Here is an 8,206-nt window from a genome sequence, read left to right as displayed (position 1 = left end):
TTCTAGAGTGGAGGGTGCACTGTCCCAACCTTCAGGGTTTTTGTGCAGCTGTTTTCATTGCTACTCCTAGAGACCTGTAAATTTTCAATTCTTCCAAGATTGCATGATCTAAGGAGAGATGTTTATTATTCTCCTTGCCTTTGCTCTTTTCTGTGAGTGAATATAAGCACTCTTTTCTGCCTTGGAAGAGTGACAAAGATCTGTGCTGCACTGGGCCCACAAGCTCTGCTGTGTTAGTGAGCCTCCTTGCATTGGGATCGCCACCCAGCACTGCGATGTAGATCTGAGCATGGGCAAAGCAATAGAGCTCTGCACCAGTGCCAACAAAGAGATATCTATAATCTCCTTCTGATCAGTTATTCAATCCCCTTACTGTCAGTGGGCTGAGAGCTCTGGAAACAGCCACTGCCACTGCATATCTATTGGCTCCCAGGCCTTCTCTTGGTTTATGAGGGCTTAGTCTGTGCTGGACCAGCCTGTGATGGACCAGCCTGTGCTGCACTGTGCTCCACTCTCACCCTTGTGTGACAGACATTTCCTGCCAACTTCCTAAATTGTCTTTGGCTAGAACATTATTTCACCCTGTCCTTCTTTGTGTTCTGCTACTCCAAGAATTGTTTTATGGCATTATTTGAAGGTGTTCAGAGGGATTTTGGGGAGAGCTCAGGCAAGTTGCTGATTTTTCTCAGCCATTTTGGCACTGACTCTACCAATCACCTCTTTTTTCAGTGTATTATAGCTACTTGTTTAGCCATTACACTATATATACTCCTGGGTACTTATGTCAAATTCTATTTGTACTGACAAGATGCCTTAGTTCAAGGCTAACTACATGTCCCCCTATGAGATCTAGAAGTTCTGCTGATGGGGTGAGTGTTTTTTTTTTACTTAATAGTATTTTATTTTTATCCAGTTACATGTAAAGATAGTTTTCAACATTCATTCCTGTGAGATTTTGAGTTCCAAATTTTTCTCCCTCCCCCTCCCAACAAAGGAAACAATCTGATATAAATTATACATGTATGATCACATTAAATGTATTTCCACATTAGTCATGTTGAAAGAAAAATCGGAACAAAAAGGAAAATTCAGAAAATAAAGGAAAATAATATGCTTCAATCTGCATTCAGACTCCATATGTTCTTTCTCTGGATGTGGTTAGCACAGTCTATCATGAGTCTTTTGGAATTGTCTTGGAACGTTGTATTTGCTGAGAAGAGCTAAGTCTATCATAGTTGATCATCACACAATGTTGCTGTTGCTGTGTATAATATTCTCCCCATTTTGCTCCTTTCACTTGGCATTAGATCATATGAATCTTTCCAGGTTTTTCTGAAATCCACCTGCTAATCATTTCTTATAGCAAAATAGTATTCCATTGCATTCATATATCACAGCTTGTTCAGTCATTCCTTAATTGATGGCCATCCTCTCACTTTCTAATATTTTGAAACACAAAACTAGCTGCTATAAATAGTTTTGCACATGTAGGTATTTTATCTATTTTTATGATCTCTTTGGGATACAGACATAGTGGTGGTATTGTTGAATCAATGAGTGTGCACAGTTTTGTAGCCTTTTAGGCATACTTCTAAATTGTTCTCCAGAAGGGTTGGATCAGTTCACAACTCCATGAACAGTGCATTAGTGTCCCAAGTTTCCTGCATTCTCTGCAACATTTATCATTTTTTTTTGGTCATATTAGTCTATCTTATAGGTGTGAACTGGTACCTCAGAGTTGTTTTAATTTGCATTTTTATAATCAAAAGTGGTTTAGAGCACTTTTTCATATGCTTATACATAGCTTTGATTTTTTTCGTCTGAAAACTGCCTGTTCATGTTTATCATTTCTCAGTTAGGGATAATTTGACTCCTTTCCCTACATATTTGAGAAATGAATTTTTTGTCAGACACACTTGCTATAAAGATTGTTTCCCAGCTTTCTGCTTTCCTTCTAATCTTGGTTACATTGGCTTTGTTTGTACAAAAATCTTTTTAATTTAATGTCAAAATTATCTCTTTCACATTTTGTAATGCTCTCTATCTCTTGTTTGGTCATGAATGCTTCCTTTCCCCAAAAATGTGACAGATAGACTATTCCCTGCTCTTCTAATTTGCTTACTGTGTCCCCCTTTATGTCTAAATCATACACCCATTTTGACTTTGTGTTGGTAAACAATGTGATATGTTGATCTACACCTAGTGTGTGTCCTAATGTTTTCCAGTTTTCCCAGCAGTTTTTGTCAAATAGTGAGTTCTTATTCTAATAGCTAGGGTCTTTGGGTTTATTAAACACTAGTTTACTATGGTCATTGACTACCGTATCTTGTGTACCTAATCTATTCCACTGATCCGCTACTCTATTTCTTAGGCAGAACCAGATAGTTTTGATGATTACTATTTTATGATGCAGTTTGAGAACTGGTATTGCTAGGCCCCCTTCATTTGTATTTTTTCATTAATTCCCTTGATATTCTTGATCTTTTGCTCTTCCAGGTGAATTTTGTTATTATTTGTTTTTCTAGTTCTATCAAATTGTTTTTTGGTGGTTTAGTATGGCACTGAATAAGCAAATTAGTTTAGGTAGAATTGTCAATTTCATTATATTTGCTCAGCCTACCCATGAGAATGTGTTTTTTTTTTTACAATTGTTTAGATTTGACTTTATTTGTATGAAGAGTATTTTGTAATTATGTTCATATAGTTCCTGGGTTTGTTTTGGCAGGTAGACTCCTAAGTATTTTATATTGTTTATAGTTATTTTAAATGGAATTTCTCATTTTATCTCTTGCTGCTGGTTTTCTTGATTGTATAAAGAAATGCTGAAAATTTATGTGGGTTTATCTCATATCATGCAACTGTAAGTCATACCAAGTACCACCCATGTTTCTCTAATACAATTGATAAAATAATAATTAATATAGTAAGTCTATTCCTATGATACATTTGATTTGGTCCACCTATACCCCTCCAATATGGTTTCTCCCTTAGTCTTTCTCCTCTAAAAAAAAATAGGATTACATTTCTATATCCATCCAAGTACAATAGTATTGAAAAAACCCTATAAACCTATTTCTTTCATTCTGTTCCATATGATGATGACCATATCAGAAGGCTTCCTACCCTCACTCCCATCCACCTTAGCTTTAGGATTAATTGGATCATTGGTGGAGGTGGGGTTGGGTGGGAACTGACTCCTCATCTGTTGTTCCATTGTTCAGTCATATCCAACTCTTCATGACCCTATAGACCATACTGTCCATGGAGTATTATTCAGAAAGATAGTGAAGTGGTTTTCCTTCTCTGTTGGACTAATGCCAACATTATTTAAGTGACTTCCCCAGAGTCACACAGTTAGTAAGTGTCTAAGGATGGATTTGAACTCAGGCTCAGAATTCTATCCACTAATCCATTTAGCTGCCCCACTCAAGGCTTACCCTTTTGAAATGTACCCTAGTTACTTGTGCTTTCTCTACTCTTTTTTTAAAATTTATTTTGATTCATCAACAATCACTTCCATATGTTTTTGAGTTTAAAATTTTTCTCCCCCTTCCTCTACACCACCCTCCCCAAGACAGTGCACAATCTGATATAGACTATACATATACATTCCTATTAAACATACTTTCACATTGGTGATGTTGTAAGTAAGAATTAGAACCAATAGGAGGAACCACCAGAAAGAGGAAACAAAAGTCAACATAAGAGAAAAAAAAACAGCAAATAGTATGCTTCAATCTGCATTCAAATTCCATAGTTCTTTCTTTGGATGTGGATAGTATTTTCCATCACAAATCCTTTGGAGATGTCTTAGATCCTTGTATTGCTGGGAAGGGTTAAGTTTATCATTATGAGTCATTGCATGACATGGCTGTTATTGTGTACAACTTTCTCTTGATTTTGCTCACTTCACTCAGCATCAAACCCTACTCTCTACTCTTATCTAGGCTGATACCTGTCACCATTCAGAGTGCTGAAGCAAGTTTTCCAAGCACGCTTTAGTTTTCAGTTTCTGATGTACACAAGACACGTTCCTTTTCATGCTTCTAGCTGTCTAGAGACCTTTGTAATTATGTTTATAATGTGGCCTCAGAAGCAAGAAAGTCACTGGGGCATCCATGCCTATTGTCCAAGTCATTAACATCACCCAAACTCTACCTCTGTTCCCTTAGCCATAGTACTTGACTATGATTTCTATGGTTTGAGAGCAAAAACATCTTTGCAGGTCATCCCTGTTGTACCGTTTTCTCTCCCTCTATTATATAAAATAAGGTTAAAGACTCAATTATAGAGAGTTATACTTCTAGTTGGTCTTGAAGGGAAGAATCCTCAGTGAGACTTCATATCTGGTTGGACTCCACCTCATTCAAGTAGATATAGCTTGTTTCCTAACCTTATATTCTTTGCAGATTGTGGGCCACAGATTCACTTTAGTACTACCAATGTTTCTCCTAAACTTGATTCATCTCTATCCGAAGAAAATGATCTCTTAGTTCTTCTTTGATATAGTAGAGCTCTTTGAGGTATTACTTGACCTAAATAATTTCCAATGGCTGAACAATTGTTTAATGAAGATTCTTTGCATAACAAGTTGCTAAGTAAAAACATCCTGTCTGTCCAGAAATTCTAAGCTATTATTTGACCTTAGCACTTTCAGTTCTCCCTTAAAATACTTGACTTTTGACCTAGAGCCTTTCAAGACCAACTCCCTACTTTTCCAGGTTCTTAAAGAGTGGCCAGACAATTATGTTTCAAACTATGTCCACTTCCACTCTTTTTGGACCAATCTTATGATCCCTTCTGGATTAGTTAGGCATCCCTACTTATTGATGTAACTTCTCCCAATTATATTATAGCTTTGGGTACATTGGGCTAGCATCTTGCCACTCTCATAAATATGGTGTCTTCTCTTTCCTATTACCTTTCCTCTTGTCTGAATCAAGAAATTATTCCCTTTTGAATTTTGACAGCTATACCAAATAAATTAGCCCTTACATTCTTCAGATTCAGGATGAATCCTATACAATCGAATTACTTGTATGTTTACTAAATCACCAAAGGATATTGGAACATTAGGAATCAAAGATAAATGATGAAAGTTGGACACAGCTCTTTACACTTCCCTATGTCCTTATGAAGTTATGTCTTTGTTCCTATTGACAGCAGCACATGTGAGCATGAGGGTATCTCTGCATTTAAAAAGCACTGATTTCCAATGTAAAATTGCTTTTATCCCACATCATACTATGGGCAAAATTTTAGCCCCAGGGTTACTTGGATAACTGTCCAAACAAATGAGTCTGTTTTGGTAGTTTTCAAAACATCATCATCATAAAGTCACACTTTATATCTTGAGGATCCTTGCACATATCAAGGTATTACATTATTTCAGAACTTTATCCCCTTGTTTTTCCTACAGCTAAATTTCTACTGCTTCATATGCATCATGTTTTCTATTTCTTTATCCAGGTAGAGATTGCAAAATTGAGTGATACCACCCCCCTAGGCGGGGACTGGAATGATTGGGAGGTTAGAGGTAGCCCTGAGTACAACTGAGGAGCACTGAATAAAACTAAGGGTGCATTGAAACCATAAGGAAAGAAGAGAAGAATGGAAATTTTTTTAAAAAATTATTAATTTGTTTTGATTTACCAACAATCACTTCTATAAACTTTTTAGTTTTAAATTTTTCTGCCCCTCCCTCCTCCCTCCCTTCCCAAGACTGCACTCAGACATGAGATGCTTTCCATATTTACAGCTAGAGTTTAGTGGGAGAAACTGAAAAATGCCTACTACAATACACTATCAGAATACTGTCCACAACACCTGTTTTCTCTACAATGTCCAAGGAATGGAACAAACTATAAGAAGCAAACAAAAACTATTTTTTTACTTCCCATTCCCCTTCAGACACATGTGATGAGTATTTGACTGATAGGAGTGGACTCCCATTATGATCTGCAATTAAATTCCTGTTCCTCTATATGTGTAGCCATATTTCTGCATTACTCAAAGTGCCTATTTAAATTAATAATAATAATAATAATAATAATAATAATAATAATAATAATAATATAATAATAATAATAATAATAATAATAACAACAACAACCATTAAGTATGACCTGGGTCTAAGCCTCAAGGTACACAGAAAAGGAAAATCAATGTGTGTGTGTGGGGGGGAATTCCTCAATTCGGGTTGAGGTGTGTATGTAAGAAAAGGTAAGGGAGGGAAGAAAGCCAATTAGAGAGATAATTTATGTAGTATTAGTAATCTGTGAGGCATTAATAACCCAGACAACTTATGAATCCAGAGAAACAGCGAAAAAAATGGGCTATAGGCAGAAGCTCAGGGAAGGAGAGTTGCTGCGGTTTCCTGCTTCAACGGTGCTTCAAAGGAACTCGCTGCTGGATTCCCAGCCAGAGCCGCCCTTAGCCACCTCTCCACCTTCACCTCCACTAACCAACACTTCTGTCCTCTTGTTCAAGCAGCAGCTGCCCTCCTCAGATGCCCCCAGCTGTCACAGCCTCTGCTGCAGCCCCAGCTTCAGGAGCAGCAGCTGCACAGCCGCCGCCTCTCACGTCCTCCTCCTCTTCCTCTTCCTCTTTGTCTTCACCGCCTCCACTATCTCCACCGCCATGACGACTTTGTCCCTCCCTCAGGTGGGACAGAATTACCGCCAGGAGTTGGAGGCCACCATCAACCTGCAGATCAACCTGGAGCTCTATGCCTCCTACATCAACCCATCCATGTCTTACTACTTTGACCGAAATGATGTAGCATTGAAGAATTTTGCCAGATATTTCCTATATGAATCCCACGAGGAGAGAAGCTGATGAAACTGCAAAAACAGCAAGGTGGCCGGATCTTACCGCAAGACTTCAAGAAACCACACCGAGATGGCTGGGAGACTGGGCTGAATGCAATGGAGTGTGCCCTGCACTTGAAAAAAAAATACCAATCAGTCCTTAATGGAATTGCACAAGATGGCAACTGAAAAGAATGACCCCCATTTATGTGATTTCATCAAAACCAATTCCCTGGATGAACAGGTAAAGTCTGTTCAAACAACTGGGTGATCACATAACCAACCTGTGCAAAATGCAACCCCCCCCCAGCAATTCTGGCATGGCAGCATATCTTTTTGACAAGCACATCCTTGGAGACAGTGACAAAGAGAGCTAAACCACACCTGGCTTCCCCCACACTTGGGAACTGTGGGGAGTGACTCCTACTGTTATGCAGTGAATGCATATTTTGGTTATCTGCCCTTTTCATAATCTGTACCAAAAAACGACCAACATTTACATCCCAATAAAATGACTTGGTAATGATGAAAAAAATTAGCTAGTATCAGTGAGAGTTAGAGGTTGGTGGATTTGTTCAGGTAATCATAACCATCCTGCACTGGACACACAGCCAAAGATCTCTTAGGCTACATTTATAGTTCTGATAATAACCAACAAGGGACAATGATATCAAGTAGTGATGGGGTGTGGCCCAAGCCAAGGTCATTGCCCCTTGTGCCAAAGGGAATCTGTCTCCCCTTTGTCTACAGATCCCAGCCTCTCATCTTCCTTTGAAAGCTTTAGCTTACCTTTTAATCTTATTCAGATGCACCTTTGCCCCTCTTCCTAAAATAATTTGGCTCCTTTTTGTCTATGGGCCCCAGAAAGAACTTACTCTTGTCTCAAATGGTTCCTTATTGACTCCCCTTATCTCCCTTTGGAAGCCTTAGCCTCCACTTTTGGCCTTACTCAGATGCTTTCCAGCTCCCTCCATTAGAGGCCCTATAAAACACTTAAACTACTCCCCCTTATCTACCTTTGACTACTGCCTTCCTGTTCCCTCCATTAGCTATTCCCATTGTCTATTCAATCTCTCAGACCTCCCCAATTAGAATTCTTACCTAGACCCTTTTCCCAGCCCCCTTCTCTGGCCACCCAAACTTACTTTAGTATTTAAGATCCACCTTGGCCCCCATTCAGATGCTGAAAACCTCATGCTCAAAAGGCTGAGACTTTCTCATGCCTGCTCTTCTTTACAAGAGTCACCTGGACTATGCAGTTTATCACTAATAAACTTTTCCTCTGGCTTGAAGAAGATTTGAGTTGAATTCATTCAGACAGGGCCCAGTACTGTGATCTTGGGGTTCCCAACAGAACCCCAAAAGTCCTAGACCTCTTCTGTAGGACTGAAAGACTA

General features: G+C 38.7%; 1 pseudogene; it reads left to right on the top strand.

Annotated features, from left to right (window-relative positions):
- Positions 1-6,639: 6,639 nt before the first annotated feature.
- LOC110218001 (ferritin heavy chain pseudogene) lies at positions 6,640-7,186 on the top strand (annotated as a pseudogene).
- The last annotated feature ends 1,020 nt before the right edge of the window (positions 7,187-8,206 follow it).

The sequence above is a fragment of the Phascolarctos cinereus genome, unplaced genomic scaffold (genome assembly GCF_003287225.1).
Source record: "Phascolarctos cinereus isolate Bilbo 61053 unplaced genomic scaffold, phaCin_HiC Scaffold_4;HRSCAF=312, whole genome shotgun sequence".
Lineage (NCBI taxonomy): Eukaryota > Metazoa > Chordata > Mammalia > Diprotodontia > Phascolarctidae > Phascolarctos > Phascolarctos cinereus.
The sequence above is the reverse complement of the archived record's forward strand: the minus strand, read 5'-3'. Positions and strand labels throughout refer to the sequence as shown.